This window comes from Diceros bicornis, unplaced genomic scaffold, assembly GCF_020826845.1.
Source record: "Diceros bicornis minor isolate mBicDic1 unplaced genomic scaffold, mDicBic1.mat.cur scaffold_78_ctg1, whole genome shotgun sequence".
NCBI lineage: Eukaryota > Metazoa > Chordata > Mammalia > Perissodactyla > Rhinocerotidae > Diceros > Diceros bicornis.
In genome coordinates, this window is record NW_026691667.1 from 617709 (window position 1) to 637494 (window position 19786).

Here is a 19786-nt window from a genome sequence, read left to right on the forward strand (position 1 = left end):
GGCTCAGGGTGATCCATTCGTACAAGAAACCTAATCGTTAGAGGAAGGCAACATGATTAAGACCTTCTACGAGGTATTGTTCACAAGATCCAGCTCACAATAAAAGATTAATAGACATGCAGAGCAGCAGGAAAATGCTCTGAATTATGAATATATAAATCAGTAGAAGCAGACCCAGAGACAATCCAGATACAGGAATTAGCAAACAAAGACTACAAAATAACTATGATTCAAAGCAAAGAATCATGGACAATTGTAGAAAATGAAAGACAAACTAGAAATTTTTAAAGCAACCAAAGGAAAAGGACACGTTCCTTTCATAAGAGAAATAGTAAGTCTGGAAACTTTTCAAAAGAAACTTTGGAAGCAGAAGACATGAATGACATCTGACAGCTAAAGGGTTGAATGGGAGGGGGGGAAAAAAACTACCCATTTAAAATTCTCTGAGTTAAGAAAAATATTTTTCAAAAATGCAGACAAATTCAAGATATTTTCCAAAGGGCGTTTAAAAAAACCTAGCTAGAACAATTAAACAACAGCAGAACTGAGCTTCAAGAAACTCAAAAGAGAATTTTCAGGCTGAAGGAAAAGAATTCCACACAAAGACACATAATGCTGGAATGATCATCAGCAGGAAACAAAATGTACGTAAATATAATGAATATTGACTGAATAAAACAATCCTGTATACTTTTACAACTTTTATGTAAGTCTAAATATTTTCAAAATAAAATGCTTTTAAAAACACGTTGAACTGGAACCCGAAAACTAGAGATGTTGGAAGCCCCTCCAAGGGAATCTTACTCCACCCCCCAAGACTAAAGATTATGGACCCCCAGCAAATGGTGCTCACAATCTGCATCCAACAGCAGATGTGACAGAAGCCCTAGCGACACACCACTAGTTCCTTCCAAAACTAGAGGCAACCAGACCCCAGATAACAACTGTCATCCACAAACACAAATGCTGTGGTCTGAGCATCAAGGCATCCATTCCCTCAAAACTAGAAATTATGGGACTCCAGCAAGCACTCCCTAGTCACTTCCAATTCTAGGAATGACAGCAGCCCCATAAGTCACACCCTTAGCTGCTCCTCAACACTAGAGAATGGGAAGCCCCAGCCCAAAGACCCACCTTGTCTATGCCAACAATACAGACAAAGGCAGACCCAGAAAGTGAGACTTCTACTCTCCCGCAGCACCAGAAAAAAGGAGATCTATAAAGACCCCTCCAGAGCCCCCTGACTAAAGATAAGTGGAATCTCATGCAATTATCCCAATCCTCTCCCTGAATTAGAGACAAAGGCCCTCCATCCAGTGACCCCTCCCTGTCACCCCAACACTTGAAAAGTGGGAGCCCCATACAAGCAGTGGTCCTCCAGCCTCCAAGAACCAGAGACAACAGGAACCTCAGTCTCATGCCTCCCAGTTATCCCCAACATCATGAGGGCTCCATCAAATGATGGAAGCTTCAGCAACTGGTCCCCCATATTCCTGCCAGATTAGAGATGTTGGAAACCCCAAAAAGCAACTTACAACCCCCTATACACCAAGAAGAAAGGAGCGCCAACAAATACCACACCATTTTCACCAACACAAACCCCAGCTTGTCTCCTGACTCCTCAGACTAGATATGAGTATCCCCAGCAAAGAGTAACCCAGTCTCCACACCCCCAGAAAAGCGGTCACCAGAGTCTCACTAGGCAACACGCCAGGTTCTCCAATGTAAGTGTCAAACAGATCCTCAGAAAACTACCTCTCTGGTTCCTGGAATGTTTGCTAGAATTTGATGGTAAACCTGTCTGGCCTGGTGCTTCTATAGGAAGGTTTTTAAATTGTTGTTTCTTTAATGGTAATGTGTCTTTTTTCATTCATTGTTCTGGATATTTGTGGTCTTTTAGACCTGGAAATGTGTAGTCTTGGCTTGTGGAATGTTTGCTAGATTATTTGATCATTTCTTCCCACCATTACCGTTGTTTTTGTTTGTCTTGAAACACCTAATTAGATATTTGACCTCCAGGTTGATATTCTAATTTTCTTTGCTCAACTGCTTCTCATTTATCTTTTTGGGTGATTCCTCAGATTTCTTCCATCTCTACTCTTTGCCTTTATGATTTTTGGTGTCCCTGAGGTCAAGTTTAACCTCAGGAGTAACCTTTCACTCTGGTCTTCTTTCAAGGTGTCAGTGGGTTGTGACCTGGGCTCATGGAGTGAGGCAGATCACTGGGCTCAAATGCGTCTTTTAAAGACTCACAGCTGTTTTGCTTTTTCAGTCTCTCCCGGTTGAGAGGATCAGGGGCCTCATTTCTGAGCTGATGAGAGTTCTGCAATAGGAATCAGCGTGTTTCTTGCTGGCTTTCTCCACTCTAGAACTTGGGCTTCAGCTTTCTATGTTCTGCCATATAAATTGCCACGTCTCTCTCCACTTTCTCTTTTCTAAAATGGTTGATCTCTCCTATGCTGCTGTCTCTAATTCTCTGTCTTCATGATCTCTCTTTATTCCTTTAGTGGCCAGTGGAGGTGGGGGAGTTGATCTTGTTACGTCTACAGCAATATAAGAGGAAAATCGATATTCTGGAGTTAGGGAAAGAAATTCCTCAACTCAACTATACAACATATGGTATTGGGAAAGGTATTTCATCTGTGATTTTGCTGTGAGATTTCAGCATGTGGATCATGGGGCCGGGTGGATTTGTTAATTTTTCTTCCCACACTCAGATCTGACCACATCAGGAGGTAATACTAGGTGTGTTTGGGCAGTGACACGTTGACACAGCAGGGTTGTTTGTAGTAAATAGTGAAGTTCATACTCTTAGCAACCAACCAATCTTTACTAGTGCAAGGGCTATATGCAAGGTGCCATGCCAGTCTGTGAGGGAGGTTCAGACACACGTGGCTGACATGGACACGCAGCATTCAAGAAAGGACTTGCCCAATTGCCGGGCGTGTGATTAGCTAACGGTGTCCTGCTATCATCTTTTCAGACTCTGCTTTGGCTTTCAAGCCCAGGTCACTCTTTCCTTGGGTTTTTCTCTTCTTGAGGTTGCCCACACGCAATGACTGAGCAAGGTGGCGGTACAAGGGTCTAGAATTTCTGCCCAACATGGACTCCTCTAAAGGGCAGTTTTTGCTTTGCAGGGCCCCATAAGACTGGGGGAGACTTTGATAGGTGTGTATAATGTTCTGCTGTTCCCCTGGCCCAATCCTGCGGCTCGTTACTTTCACAGGAGTTAGGAGTGCAAAAGTTTTCCTTTATTGTTTTTTTAATTTTTTTGTTTATTGCAGTAATTTTAGTTTATAACAGTGTATAAATTTCAGGTGTACATCATTATACTTCTATTTCTGCATAGATTATATCATGTTCACCACCCAAATACTAATTACAACCCATCACCACACACATGTGACGATTCATTCCTTTCACCCTCTTCCCTCCCCCGCCCCCTCTGGTAATCACCAATCCAATCAATGTCTCTATGTGTTTGTTTGTTGTTGTTATTATCTACTACATAATGAGTGAGATCATACAGTATTTGACCTTCTCCTTCTGACTTATTTCACTTTGCATAACATCATCAATGTCCATCAATGTTGTCACAAATGGCTGGATTTCATTGTTTCTTATGGCTGAGTAATATTCCATTGTGTATATATACCACATCTTCTTTATCTACTCTCCCCTTGATGGGCCCTTAGGTTGCCAAAAGGTTTCTTAAACCTTTTGCAATCCTAACTCCATCTCAGCATTTGCTTCCTGAAGAACACAATCTGCAACAACGGGAAACATATACGTCTACAAAGTCAGCTGGAAAGAGAAGGAATTCAGAAAAAAGAATGAAACAGTGTATATCATATAACAAGAATGATGTGAATTGTCAACTGGGAGACTGTAAAAGTTATTACTGAGCTCTTTAAGTCACAGGTATTATTAGGGAAGGCTTGTCAGTTTGCTTTACATAGAGTTCATATAATAAATTCTATTATTTAAAATAAAAGAAATGGCTAGATCCTTATTAAACTATTAGGGTACAGAAAAAGAAAATTCCTTCGCTTCCCATTATCAAAAGATAAGAGTCTATAGAAGCATCAGCAAGCAGCACTCAACACAAATGATGCAAGTCCGTCAAGTCCCTCCCAACAGGAGACGACGGCCCCTGTGTTGAGTCCTCCCTAATCCAAACACAAGGAACATTCTGAGCCACAGCTGGCAGCTCCTCAGTTTCCTCTTGCTGTGTAGGTGTCTCTGTCCCAAACTGTAGTGGATAGATGGAGCCCCATCTAATATCCCCTGCCCTGGGGAATGTGAAGGACCCAGTCTCAGAATAAGGAACACAGAAGTTGTCCTGACAAGCCACCAACAACCCCCAAGCTCCCCTTCTACAGAAGGTGACAGGAGCCCAGGAAGCAAACTTTCCCCCAACATTTCCTGCTCCAGCAAACCCCTCTTGTCTGTTTCACATCCTGCTGACCTTCAGAATATCCTCTACTGCTAAAAGAATCACTAGGAGCCAAGGAAGGCTGGAGCTGGAGGAGAGACTGAGAAGGATAGAGAGGGGAGAGGAGCAAGAGTAAAGGGAAAGATGAGACCTTCCACGTTGTCTGAAACACAGCAATGAACTCCAGAGGCCCCAAACAGCTCCAATCAAACCAGGTTCTCAGGGGTGAGCTGGAGCAGAAGAAAAGGAATTCTGGGCTGATGAGGAGAGTTGGCCTGGAGGAAAGGTGGGTGTGTAGGCTAGCAGCCAAGATAGCCACCAATGGTACTGTCCACCTGTGTTTATGCCCTGTGCAGTCTCCTCCCACATTCGATTAGCTGTGAATTGTCATGAACCCAAGTGATCAATACAGTGCTGCAGAAATTACAAGGTCTCACATCTGAGGCTACATCATAAAACACACTGAAGGTTCTTCCTTGGTCTCTTAGATTGCGCCCTCTCTAGGGGAAGCCAGCCACCATGTCATGAGGATGCTCAAGTAGCCCTGTGGAGAGGTCCATGTGGAGAGTAACCAACTTGTCAGCACCAAGTGCTCACCATTCAGTGAGCCACTTGGGAAGATCCTCCAGCCTCAGTCAAAATTTGAACTTTAATGACTATGTATGCTAACATGTTTAGGAGTGAAGTCTACTGCTATCTGCAACCTATTTCAAAATGCATTAAACAGAGATGGATTCTTGGTTGATAAATGGATGGACGTGGCAAAGTAAATATAGTAAATTGTAACTGATGGAATATAAGTGTGGACTGTCTTCATTAGAGCTGCCCTAGTAAAGTACCACAGATGGGGTGGCTTAAACAGCAGAAATTTACTTTCTCATAATTCTGGAGGCTGGAAGTCCAAGACCAAGGTGCCTGCAGGATTGGTTTCTCCTGAGTCTTCTATCCTTGACTTCAAGATGACCATGCTCTTGCTGCTGCTTCACGTGGTCATCCTTCTGGGCATGCGTGCCCCTGGCGTCTCTTGGTGTGAGTGTCCTAATCTCATCTTATAAGGACATTGATCACATTGGATTAGGGTCCACCCTAATTGCCCTATTTTATCTCAGTTACTTTATTTTAAGTCACAACCTCCAAATAAACTTACAATGAGAGGTGCTAGGGATTAGGGGTTCAACACAAGACTGTTGAGGGGACAGAATTCTGTCCATAATGAGACTGTTCACTGTACAACTCTTTCAAATTATCTCCATGCCTGAACATTTTTCCCAATAATGTGGGTGCGGGTGGTGTGCTAAGGCAGGAAAGAAAAAACGAATGGTTAACAAAAAAATCATGTTGGAACCCCCAGTTGTTCTGTGGAATAGGGATTATCATAGATTTAAATGTAAATATTAAAGCTGTGAAAGTCCTAGAAAAAAAACAAAGGATAAGAATTTTATATATAATCTCAGAGAAAAGATGTTCTTTTAAAAGTATAACATAAAACAAGAAACGAAATCAACACGTTTGATTTCCTTTCAAAAAATCTGCATGGCAGCAACAACTAGAGGCAAAGACAAAAAAAGGAAAAGAGGAGAATGTTGGCAACTCATCACAAAAAGCTAATTTGTTAATATTAAGGAACTCTTACCAACCAAAAAAGACCAAGAATCTGTTGGAGAAATGGACAAATGGTGAAGAACAGTTCACAGAATATACAGAATGCTCTCAGTATAAGAGATGATTCTCAACTTCGCCCACCAAAGGAAAAATAAGTAAAACACCAAGATTCTTGTTTTTATTTATCAGATTAGGAACATTTACTCTTTGCTTAATATGTTGATGTATTAGGATGTAGAGAAAGTGACACTCCCATACCACAGTGAATATGGAGGAATTTGAACCACCTCCACCCACGTACAAGAGGACCTTGGCAGACAGAGAGAGCCCAAGGGAGCCCGGGACTTGGCGAGGAGAGACAGAAACAGCCGAACTGTGGCAGTGAAATCGTAGAAAGCCGAAACCAGACGGAGAGAGACGAACCTGTACCGCTGAGCCAAGGAATCGCGGGAAGAGGCGGCGGGAGCCAAAACCAGGCGGAGACAGAAGAAGATAAACGGAAAGAGCCAGCCGAAGATGTGAAGACACAGCAGAGGCCAGGCGGAAGGGCCCGAAGCTTGGTTGGAGGAGCCGAGCCCAGCTGAAAAGCGGCGAGAGGCGGCGGAGAGATCCGAGCCGAGGGGCCGCTGGGAAGAGCTGAGAGGTTGCGGGCGGCCCAGAGAAGAGAGATTGTTGGCTGCGCCGCAGAAGGAAGCGGAGTCGCGGACGGCGGAGAATGAAGGCGACCGCGCTGGATGAGGCCGTGGACGCGGAGCCCGGAGCCTTCCACGCGTCCGAGCTGCCCCGAGCGACCTCCCGGAGGGTCGTGGACCCGGTGTCTCCTGCCGTCCTCCCCGCTCCTCCGGCCCCACCTCTACCCACGGCACGGGGCAGTCTGGCCGGACAGCGGCGTGTCCTCCGCCCACGATTAGGACGCGCATGTCCCCACGGCTGCATCCTCCAGAGGTGATGGCTCTGTGGAGTCTGGCGCTGATGTCCGCTGCGGGGAATGACCCCGGGGGTGTAGCCTCTAACACCTGCTGAACCTGCAGACCCAGCCCGTGGGGAAGGCCGCTGGGGGCCAGTGACCACGCTGGCTGACCGGGGGTCTGGGAAGAGGGCCCCAGCCTAGACCAAGGCTGGAATGCGAACAGTGGGCCCCTCCTGACCGTCTCCCCACTTCCAACACCAGTGCCAGGCTCTCTTTCAGGGCTCTTGATTGTGTGCAACAGAAGGATTGATACGGTGATGGATCACGGAGCCTCTGGGAGGACGGGGACGGGCTGGAGCCCCGCTGATGCTGCTTCTATTAACTGTTGTCCAAATTCATCCTCATCAGAGCATAGTTCCCACCTCCTGGGTCAGTCTTCGTGGGTGCGTCTGATCCACAGAACTGTGCCCTGGTTGCAGCGGGGAGGATGCAAATGGACGTGTCTGGCATTTTCTGCTTTTAAATCTGGAAGCTGGTGTTGTCTCCCCACAGGATCATAAAGTGAGGGAAGCCCTCAAACATAGGATAGGGGTTCAGTGGCTGAGAAACCAAGAAGGATGACAGATGTCTACTAGGAGGCCCTGTACTTTAAGTGTTTTAAGAGTAACCACTGGAGACCACTTGTGTCAGCAACCTTGGGAATTTCCGCTCTAATTTTTTTATGTTAAAGTTGCAGCTCTAGAAAGCATGTGTTGGACTTGGCAGTCTTCAGCGAGGTGGCCACTACCCGTCCCAACCTCTGCCTTTTAGGGCCCTTGCTAAGGGATCCAACAGTGTTTACATTGAGAAGACCTAGTGCCTAAGCAGACCTGAGCTGACTGGATGGCAGTGAATACTGAAGGGTGATGGGAGACATTGATGTTGGGCTCTGAAGGTGAGAGTGGGACAAGCAAAAGGTGGACCAGAGTAGCCCCAATATCCATCATCTAATGAATGTATAAACACAAGGTGCTCCATATTTCTGTACATTGTATGTTATTCAGCCATAAAGATATGAAGTACATGTGCAACACCATGGATGCACCTTGAAGATCTGCTAAGTGAAAGCAAGTAGTCAAAGAAGACCACGTATTACATGATTCCATTTACATGGGATGTCAAATATGGGCAAATCTGTACAGACAGGAAGTAAATTTGTGGTTGTTTAAGGTTGGAGGTGGGAGAAGTGCAGGGGTAATACTCAATTATTTCTCTTTGGTTCTTTTTACAGTTTCTATCTCTTTATTGATATTCTCTGTGAATTGAGACATCATTCTCTTTATTTTCCTGGGTCCTTTTTCCCTACTTTCCATTAGCCCTTTGAGCATATATAAGAGAGTTGTTTTAAAGTCTTTGTCTCATGAGTACAATGCCTGGGCTTCCTCAGGAAAAACTTCTCTCAATTTCCATTCTATTCCATATGAACCGGCTATACTTTCCTGTACCTTCATATCATTTTTAATTTTGTAGTGGTAACTGGACATTTTGCATATTACAATGTGGTCGTTGTGAGAATTAGATTCTCCTGCTCTCCAGGTTTTGCTCTTGTGGCTTTTTATGAGCTGCAATCATCCTTTTGTTTACCGACTTTTCAAACGATTTTTGCAAAGACTATGTTCTTTGATGTGTGTGGTCACTGAAATCACTTTTCAGTTATCTTAACAATGAGCAAGCGACCTGACAGAGATTTCTTTAAATGCAAGAATCCAAAATAATACATTTTAAAAAAAGAAAAAATTAAAATCTCTCCAGTCTTTGCAGCTGGTCCCCTGTAGCTCTTCCTTAGACTTCACCCCCTACCTGCATGGGGCCCACAAATCTGCCAAAGGTGCAAGCCCAGGTCTTCTCAGGTCTTGTCTGAGCACCCATCCACATTGCACTCCAGCTTCCCTGGTAGATGCAGTGGTCATTCTAAGCTTTCATTCCCCAAAAAACTTCCTCCTCAGATGACTCCTTTCCAGATTTTTATGTATCTCTCCTGCCCCAGCCAATTGCCCAGTCATCTACCAGTAGCATAGGTCTTTAAATGTTTCATCAGACAATGACACCACTTGGAAAGTCCCTCCACTCTGAGGGGGAGAAATACCTGTCATCTTCTGTGCTGGTCCTTCAGGGACCCAAAAGTCAGATCACTACCCCCCAGTCACATAATCACCCTATTTTAAGAAGCAGGTTAGTATTTGTCTCCTGGCTCGAGGGAGCCATGCAAGGATTCTTGGCTCCCATCTTCACATCCTTCGCTGTACCAGAGAATGGCAGCGGGTAGGCATTAAGCAAAAACACCACAGTGCTTTCTTAACCAAATTCTGCCACGTTTTCCCTCATTAATCACTCCTCTGGATGTTGTAAGTTTCTTATTATATTTCCCAGTTCTGAAACACTTGATTCTGTCAGTTTTTTTCCAACTGAACGGTTGATTCAGTAGAGAGACTGGTTCTGTGAGTACCTTAATTTGCCGATTTGTTAACAGAACTAGGGATTTTTTCATACGTCCCTTTGTTCTTTTTCTCTTTCATGTTTATTTTGTTTGGTGGTTGGTTCTCAAAAATTCTTCTTTCATTTTGTAAAATTTCTCTTCCATATGATGTAAGAATCACTATCACGATTTCAAATAATTATGATTTTTAAGTTTATTACATTGAATCAAGTACTTTTGAGGAAAACAACTCCAATATTGTTGGTGAAAACAACTCCTCCGATATCGTTAACATTCTTGTCTGCCTGAGCCAGCTCCCAACCTCAGCTTGAGGGTAGAGGATGTAGTCGGTTGAATAACGTCTCCCAAAGATTCAAGTTCACCCAGAACCTTAGACTGCGATCTTATTTGGAAACAGGGTCTTTGCAGATGTGATTAAAGATCCGCAGATGAACTCATCCTGGATTTAGGGTGGGCCCTAAATTCAATGACTGGTGTCCTTATAAGAAGAAGAGACGACACAGAGACATGGAGGGAAGAAGATCACATGAAAGATGTAGGCAGAGGTTGGAGATCTGCTGCCACAAGACAGGGAAGCAGGTACCACCAGGAGCTGGAAGAGGTGAGGGAGGATTCTCTGCTGTTGATAAACTGTGAATCAATTGTAGGGCTCCCCTTTGTTCTCACTCAAACCATCAAATCCTAATAGTACCTTGTCTTAAAAATTCTGATTATCACGTGGTTTATATGGATGTCCTGAGGATCATGGACCACACCCGATGCCATCATTTAAATATCTCAGGTCTGCAATTATCACATGTGAACACTTTCATTTTTCAATGTAACTCACTGAAATCATGGTCTACATCTACAAATTCGTCAGGAATAATTTAGAGATATGCGAGCAAAAACCCAACTGACGTTAACCTAAAACAATTTAACAAAATATACGAGGGAAGAAAAGATGCAATGAGGGAAGAAATCAGCTCATGTTAATGAGACTTGAGGAGTAGATTGTGACCAAGCACACAGATGCAGCATACAAATGAGGGTGCAGGTCTTGGCCTGACCATCCCCCATGGCCACCCTTACTCTGCTCTCCTCCCAGATGGACTCAGACTATGTCAGCGGCTCCTACACTGTGACCTCATTCAGCTCCACTCCCCATAACTCCATTTCTGGCAGGTAATAACCCCATGTATACCCAGATCCACTTCCTGATCCATAAAGGGGCCTGTGCCTGGATCCTGTAGGGTCAGAGAGGGCCATTTTACACCCCTTGTCCTAGGACATCTGGGGGTTGGAATATGCGGATTAGCTCACAATGAGGAATTAGAACACCCTAGTCGTAGGGAGCAGTCAGCCCCACACCAAAGCTGTGGGCTCTGGGAGGGAGCCATCACTGTGTTAAATCCAGAGGCCATTGTCTGGAGGCACAAGGCACAGCTGTCCACCTTCACTCCCTCTCTGCCCTTCTGTTTCTCTGTCACTCTTTGACCCTCTGAAATGGGCTTCCTTCCCCATGACTGCTAAGACTGCTGTATCAAAGGTCTTCAAGAAAGTCCAGAAAATTCCTTGTATTTGAGCTAGCATTTAGCAAAAAAAGGATAGAACTTATGTTATAATGAGATATAAAGGCAAGCTTAGTGAAGTAAGACTTTTATGGAATCAAATTAATTTAAGGTTAAAAAAAAGCTCTTTACAATAGGTATCATCTTTTCCTGAGTGCAAGTATTCTAAAAAAATATAACTAAAAATCCTAAATGATCCCTGAGGCCAAATTACCTTTAATATAAAAGTGAAGAAAAATCATGATAAGCAGAAGATGCAGTATACCAGGACACGTAAAGATCTTCTTTCCTGTCACATGAAACGCGATCTCTCACCCACACAACAGTCTACTCTTCACATTTATGTCTCTCAAAAGAGTTTAATAAAGTACAATTATAAAATGACAAAGCATCACAGTCCAGAGTATGTAGAGAGAGTGATATTAAATCAGGCAAGTGAAACTGGGGGCTGTTCATGGGGAACCACTGCTCTGGGGCCACACTTCTTGGCTTCTTCAGCAAGACCTTCTCCTATTTTCCATCGGGTCTCAGAACATCCTTCTTGGCTCCTTGCTCTCTGCCTCAATGGCAAACCTCTCTGCCCTCAGGAACTCAGCCAGTCACCCTTGCTTTTTTAACTTTCTGACTCTGTGTGCAGATCTCTCCATAAGTTACAGGCTGTCTGTAGAGTGGGTGGGGGAGACTGAGACCCACTCCTGGGATCATCTCTGCCCAGTCTGCAGACTGTGTGGCAGTGGGCTTGAGGCTGGGGTTTAGAGACCAGGCACCAACACAGCCCAGGGATTCACCTGGACCACCTGGTGCAATTATATTTAAGGTAGTTGTGCTATCAAAAGTACTTAAAAGATCTCCTTCACTGTTGCAGGCCTGGAATCCCTGCAGTCTCCTGTGTGCACAGACTTGCTGGGACTTCTGCAAGGTCTCCTCCTGTTGACTGTACCTGACCTCATTGCCAGGGTGGGAAGTTATCCTTGTAACTGTCCTCTTGAAAATGCAGCCAGGAAACTGACCTCCTAAAATGCACTTATAGGAAGTGCAGACCTTTCACGATGTCTCTGCTTGGTCTTGGCTAAATGGACCTGTCTTTTCTTCTCTGACGTCTGGGGCATCATATTTCTTTTGAGCTTTCCCTTTGAAAACAAAATGAAATGTGAAATTTGAATAAAATGTGGAATGCAGACTGCCAGCCATGGAGAATTTTCTCACCTCATTTGGATCTTCCACCCTCCTGTATCCTGGAGAAGTATCTCTCAAACTGCCCTGTGCATCACAATAATTTGGAGGGTTGTTAAAACACCGATTGCTGGACATCAACCCAAGTAGGCCTGGGGAGGGCCAAGAATTTGTACTTCTAAGTGTTCCCGGATGCTGCTGATGCTGCTGGCACAGGCACCACACATTGAGAACTAGATCCTTGGACATCAAGCTGATATGAGTCAAGGACAGAAAGGACTATGAAGACTAGATTGTTGTGTGCCCAGAGCATAGCAATTTAGTGCCTCATCTCTAATGAAATCACGTTCCTCTCAGCAATGTGATGCTCATTTCACTTTAACACCCAAGTGCCATCTTCACTCAAATATTCTCCTGTTCATAAATAAATAACTCACACATGCCATATTCCTATCACGTAGTTCTAGCCACTGTAAAAAACCATTTTTCCTCTCCTGACTCTTCCTCTCTCCTCCTAGTCCTCCCTGTTAATCTGGGTTCCACCATCTGACTTAACACAATAGACGCTTCTTAGAAGTCAATCCTGCTCTCACATTGGTTCCACAGCCACACTCTCTTCTAGGCCATCCCATCCATTTCCCTGGCTTCAAATACCATTAATGAACTCGAAATGCTCATAGAATTAGCACAGACCTGGCTTCAACCCTGAGATCCAAATACCTATCTTCCCACTCACCACATCAGTGATAACTCGATGACTCAGCTCACAGTTAGCAGGTCCCAATTTGAACCAACCATTTCTCCAAATAATCACCCATAACTCAGGGTCCCCTAATCTCACTTTGTACTGATATCCTGTCTACACCTGAGTGTCATTCTGGACACCCTGCCACCCCACACTCATATATCAGTGAACCATCCATCTACCCTCCTGAATCCACCTAAAGATTCTCCACTTTTGAATAATTCTTGAGCACCTTTCAGATTTCCTACAAAATACCATTTCCACAGAGTGATCTTTCCTTGTACCGCCATCAAAATTAATGTCATTTTCTCTGTTAATTTTTAAAGTTTTTAATTGTATGTGTATTATCATCTATTTCTCTCCTAGTGTTTTTCTCACTAAATTGGATACTCCAAGAAGTGAAGCCTGATGTAGACTGTGATGTTTTACACTGCCGTATTCACTCACTGCTTTGCCCTTAGAAGGTGCACAACATATTTATTGAAAGAAATTATTCAAACTCCAAAAAGTACTTTCTAAAGCTTTCAAACAAATTCACTCAACTACAGTTATACAAGGATAGAATCTCTTTGGTGGTATACGGCAATAAATTATCACTAAGATTGCAAATCCTTTCTGTCTGTAATTCATTTTAAGACTCTAGCCACAATAATCTATTTAAAATGTAAACCTAATCAGTGCATCTTTCCTTTACAATCTCTCATTTCTGTTTTCAGATCCTTTTTAAAAGTGAAGTCATACATCTGACTTCATCCCTGTTGTCCTGCCATAATCATTTATACCATCCATTTCACTCTCCAACATATCTCAGTTTGGAGGGAAAATTATTTGATCCTCCCATTTATAGAGCACCTATTATAAGCCAAGTTATGTACTAAAATCCATGATCCAGAATTTAACTTAAAAATTCACTTCCCCTGTTTATTTTAATCTTGGTGAGAGGAATGAGTTAATAAAGAGATGGATGAATGTCTAATATAGTGTTAGGTATAATGAGATCCTGTAATATACAGTAAGGGCTACGCAGAGATACAGAGACAGAAGAAGGGATGGAGGAAGAACAGTAAGTAGGGATAAAGGGAAAGAAATTACCTACAATTATTTCATTTATTTATTTATTTTGTGAGCAAGATCAGCCTTGAGCTAACATCCATGCCAATCCTCCTCTTTTTTTTGCTGAGGAAGACTTGCCCTGTGTTATCATCTGTACCCATCTTCCTCAACTTCATATGAGACGCCGACACAGCATGGCCTGACAAGTGGTGCGTTGGTGCTTTCCCAGGACCTGAACCTGGGCTCCTGGCAGCAGAGCGTGAGCACTTAAGTGCTTCGCCAGGGGGGCCGGCCCACCTACAATTAGATGATGCAGAGATTAGGGAAGGACTAACTGATGAGGTGATATTTGAGCACAGAACTGAATGTTTTTTTAAAAAGACCAATCACATTGTGGGTAAAAGATTTTCCAGAGACGAGAACAATGTCAACAGTGCAGAGATGAATACTACTTCCACTTCCCAGTGATGTTTTTGGTTAAAAACAAAACAAAACAAATGTCTGGCCTATTATCCCAAGGATGATCCCTATACAGAAAAGTACAACACCTTGATCATTACTTAACAAACATTGACACCTAGGAAACAACTTTCAATAAGGTATCTTCTTGTTTTAAGAGCTACTGCCTGCATACTTAAAGAGGTTTCACAGAAGGACAAAGTGTACAAATGGACACTCCTGCTGTCCATATGGATTCCACGCTCACAAGAATAGGCTGGCTTGGAAAACAGGCTGATGCAGGTTCCTCCATGGCTTCAGAGTTGTCCTGCTCACACCACTCCTGATGTGCAGACAGCCTGTGGAATGCTGGAAAATGCAAGGACTTCTGCCTCTGATTCCCCTTTTATTGAGGAAAGGAGTGGATAATCCAATCTGTGGATAATCCAGGGGAGACATCCTGTCTCTTATCAATGGGATTTGAGAAATTCCTAAAGATTTTTACCTAAAAAATAAAGTTGGGTTATTGACACTGTCAGATAATTTTGGTATGAAAATATTTAATACAATTGTGTGGGGAGGTGGTATTTGCAGTTTCTATCAACATTTTAATGTTTCCTTTTTCTTCCACTAATGATACTTTCTCTAAAAATAGGAATGGAATTTTATATGTACAAAAATGTCCAAACCACTTATGTTTTAATAGAAAAAAATAGAGACTGTGTAAACGTTTATCAATGAAAGAATGTCCAAAATATTTATTAACATTTCTCTAGAATATATCACACAGCCATTAACAAGAAATTAGTATTTTGTGCATTTACATCTCATGTAATTACCAGTAAACTTGTAATTATTTCAACCGTCTTACTCTTTCCCTTCCCTTTGACCTGAATAATTAATGTTCCTTTACTTTCTTTACTTCACTGATGTTGATTTAACTCTTTTGTTATTCTGTTATTTCCTCTATAAACTTATTACTTGGAATCATACAGAAATCTTTAATTGCACTAATGGTTAAATTCTGAATCCTTAATACAGTCTAATATGAATAATTACTTTTACCATCTCCCCCAAATGCTAATACCTTCAACACTTTCAATTCTATTTTTAACCTTCGTGACATTTGTATTACTGTTTTCATGCATTTCATTCTACATATATTTTAATCTCCATGAGAGATTTCTAGAATTACTTCCTGAAATAAAATTCATTTATATTTATTTATAAATTATCCTTTCCTTTCCTGTTCAGTCCTTCCTGCATTCCTGGTTTTCAAGCTGGGTTAATTTTCCTTTGGATGTGATAACTCACTGCAGTATTTTGTCTAATTCAAGGCTGCTAAAAGTTTCACTTTAAGATTTTCTGGGACATCTTTATTTGGGACACTATTGTTGCTGGGTGTAGAATTCTGGTTTGACATGAGATTTCTTTTAGCATTTTAAAAATGCTGCTCTGTTGATGTCTATCTTATTTTCTTTATGGTTAGAAATCACCAATTGGCCTTTTTCTTGCTTATTTGGCCTCTCTTGTCCCTAAAATATTTTACATTAACTTTGTTTTTTAGACCATAGTTTAGTTCATTAATATTTCCTGTGTAGTCACTCTGCTTAGGAAATGTTGAATTAATTGAATCTGTGGATTGATGTCTTTCATCAACTTGGAACATGCTTGTGTATTTTCACTTCTGATATCAATTCCTCCCCACATTCTCTCTACTCTCCTTTTAATCACACCCCATGTGTCTTTTAATTCTACCCTGAAATTTCCAATGCCATTGGCCCTATGGTTTTCTTGGGAGATTTGCACGTGAACTGTCTTCCATTTTAGTAAACCAGCCTTTGCTGGAATCAATTCCTTCTTAGTTACTTAAATTCTTAATTTCAGTTCTAACATAAACACAATATATCGCTTTAATTTATAAAAAAAGAGATAGTAGAGCAGTTTGACAATGAGAAAATGATTTCCTTTTGATGCAATAAAGCTCAAATAGATGGGAGAATATTATACATTGGATCATATTAAGATATATGAGGAGCCAGTATTCATTAAAATTCATCAGCAAGACAGAGGGGGCGAAAACCTGAGTTTCTTGTTCTTTGTACTGATGTGGACTGCATTTTGAAATGATAATATTGATATTTCTTGAGTTAAAGAAAATGTTATAAAATCCAGTTTCATCTGTTTGTATTTACTTACTTTAACAAGTGTTCTGGAAAATTTAAATGACATAGGTCACATTGTGATATCTCTGTTGATCTTGTTTGGATAGAGCCATGATATGATGATTAATTTTAGCTGTCAACTTGACTAGACACAGGGGTGCCCAGATAGACTGTGAAACATTATTGCTGGGTGTGTCTGTGAGAATGTTTCTGGAAGACATTTTCATTTGATTCCATGGTCTACATAAACAAACTCACCCTCACTAGAGTGGGTGGGCATCATCTAATCTGTTGAGGGCTCAATAGAACAAAAAACAAATAAAGACTGAATCCATTGTCTCTTCCTGAGCTGGGATGTCCATCTATTCCTGCACTTGGACATCAGAGGTCCTGGTTCTCAGGCCTTCAGAATTTGACTGAATTATATCACTGGCTTTTCTGGTTCTCCAGCTTGCAGATGGCATATTGTGGGACTTCTCAACCTCTATAACCTTGTGAGCCAACTCTTACAATAAATTTCCACTTCTATATGTTTATATATATTCTATGGTTGTATTTCTCTAGAGAATCCTGAGTAATACACCTGGATAACAAAGTGCATATTAAGTGCACATGGAGGAACTTTCCCGAGGCATAGGAGGCTCCCCCAATCCCCAGGAGGAAGCAACTCATCACATCCAGGCAGCAGGCATGAGCACGTGCAAACACACACACACGCACACACACATACACACACAAGTAATTTGAAAATACGCTCAAGCTCAAATTCTCACTCTCTGCCTTATTGTTCATCACAGCAGTGATTTCTACATGGCATGTTATACATCCTTTGCCATTTATGATCACTTTCCTCCCACTAAGACTAAATCAAACAAGGGCAGTGAGTCTATTTAGTTATTTTGTAGATCACAGGTTTTACACCAGAGCTTTGCATGTAGTAAGTGCTCTAAAAATGGAATGACCAAATAGTTTTCCCTCCAAACTGGAACACATCAGTGAATGAAAAGGGTAATATTAATAATTATGATAAGACAACAGGAGAAATATGTGCTGAAGACAGAAATGGAGGATTTAAAAGTTAAGATGAACTGAACACGTTTGCATTTTAAACAGATCATTGTGACTAGACTCTCATGATTGGATTACGAGGAGAAAGGATTTGGAATCTTAAGCTACTCCTGCTAATTTATTGCAGTGTAGCACCTAAAGGTGGTATCTTTGCACAAGAGTAGTTAAGTGGAGTGGCCGGTCCCGTGGCTTTGTGGTTAAGTGTGTGTGCTCTGCTGCTGGCGACTGTGGTTCAGAACCCCAGGTGGGCTTCTCCAGCCATGCTGAGGCCGAGTCCCACATACAGCAACTAGAAGGATGTGCAACTATGACATACAACTATCTGCTGGGGCTTTGGGGAAAAAAAAGAGGAGGTCTGGCAATAGATGTTAACTCAGAGCCGGTCTTCCTCAGCAAAAACAGGAGGATTAGCATGGATGTTAGCTCAGGGATGATCTTCCTCGGGAAAAAAAAAAAAGAATAGTTAAGTGGATGGATTTAAAATATTTCATGAAGCAAAGTTTTAGTGTTTGAATTTTATATGTATATGAATATAAATTATATATTGTACACATAATATATGTGAGCTCTTTTGAGTGCAAAGCCATATGTGAACACTATTGTGGGAAAATTTGGAAAATCCACATTAGTTTTGTCTTCATGGAATATCTAATTTAGTGAGAAAGAACTAAATCTTGAAAGAAATAGATAATAATGCACATATAACTAAAATAGAAAAAAATCAACAAAGAGGAAAAATGGAGTTTTGTTATTTAGGTTACTGGAGCAGGAGTGTTCACTGTGTGGAAGTGATATTTTGTATGAGGTCTGAAAGGTGATTAGAAATAAATCAGAAGTGGATAACCCGTAGGTAGATTCAGAAGGGTGGATGGATGGTTCATTGATATGTGAGTGTGGGGTGGCATGGTGTCCAGAGTGACACCCAGGGGTAGACAGGTTATTACCAAAAAGAAGTGAGTTTGGGGACACTGAGAGAGAAGCCAATTATTTGGGTAAGTGACTTGTTCAACTTGGGACCTGGTCAATGTGAGTTATCACTGATGTGGTGAATGTGCAGGTAGATAAATGGGTCTGGGGTTCAGAGTTAGGTCTCTGCTGATTCTTTGGTCATGTTTGGCTCATTAGTGGTATTTGAAGCCAGGGAAATGGATGGGGTTGCCCCAGAAGGAGGGTGCAGATGGGGAACAGGTGCCAGAGCAGTGCCGAATTTGGGAAGCATCAGTCATTGTGGGGTGGTAATAAAGAGAAGCCTGGAAGTTGCTCAAGAAGTTTAGACAGGCAAGAGCAGGACAGTGTAGGGTGGTGGATCCCAAGGACAAATGGTCTTTTAAAAGGACATTGGAGTCCGCAATGTCATGTGCTACTACAGAGCATGTCAGAAAATCATGAAAAGTCCCCAGTGGATTAGTAAGAGACATGGCTTGTGAGGTTAACAAGAGAAGCATCCACAGAATGGGGATAGGATTGGGTGGACACTGTGGAAACAGAGGCATTGAGATATATATGAACTTTTCACAATGAATCCCTGGCAGGAGGAGGAGAGGAGGGTGGTGGAGGGTGAGGACTCTTAGGAACGCTGGCTGAGAGATTGGTTTGTAGATGGTAGAGATTTGTGCATATTTGAAACTTGAGGGATGATTCCAGTAGGGAAGTTATGGAAAGCACAACAAATATTGAGGGCATAATCTCATTGAAATGGAAGGATAAGATAAAAATCAGAGTGTTTTCAGCCAAAAAAATCAATTTCTTTGGATATAACAACAGAAAAGCTGTGATAAATGAATTCCTTATGAGGAATATTTGTAGATCTGATGACTAGAGAGTGAAATAGTTCTTGCCTGGTGGTTAACAATTTATCTGTGAAATATGGAGGAGGTCGGAATATAGAGATTTATGGAACTCAAGAAATGGAAAAAATGAGCAGAGCATTCAGGAAGCATTAGAGAAATGTATATAGGTCCATTGGTTGCTGTTGATTCTCTGTTGGGATCCACAGGCTCCTGGTGCATTCTCTGTTCAGTGCAAGTGTCAACATGACATGGCAGGTATTTGAAATCATCTGAAGTGTGCAGGGTGGATATGATGGCAATAAAGTATCTGGGAGTATGGTCAGTGGATGATTGAAATGATGGACAGTGAATCTGAAATTACTAGAAAGGATGAGGAGAATA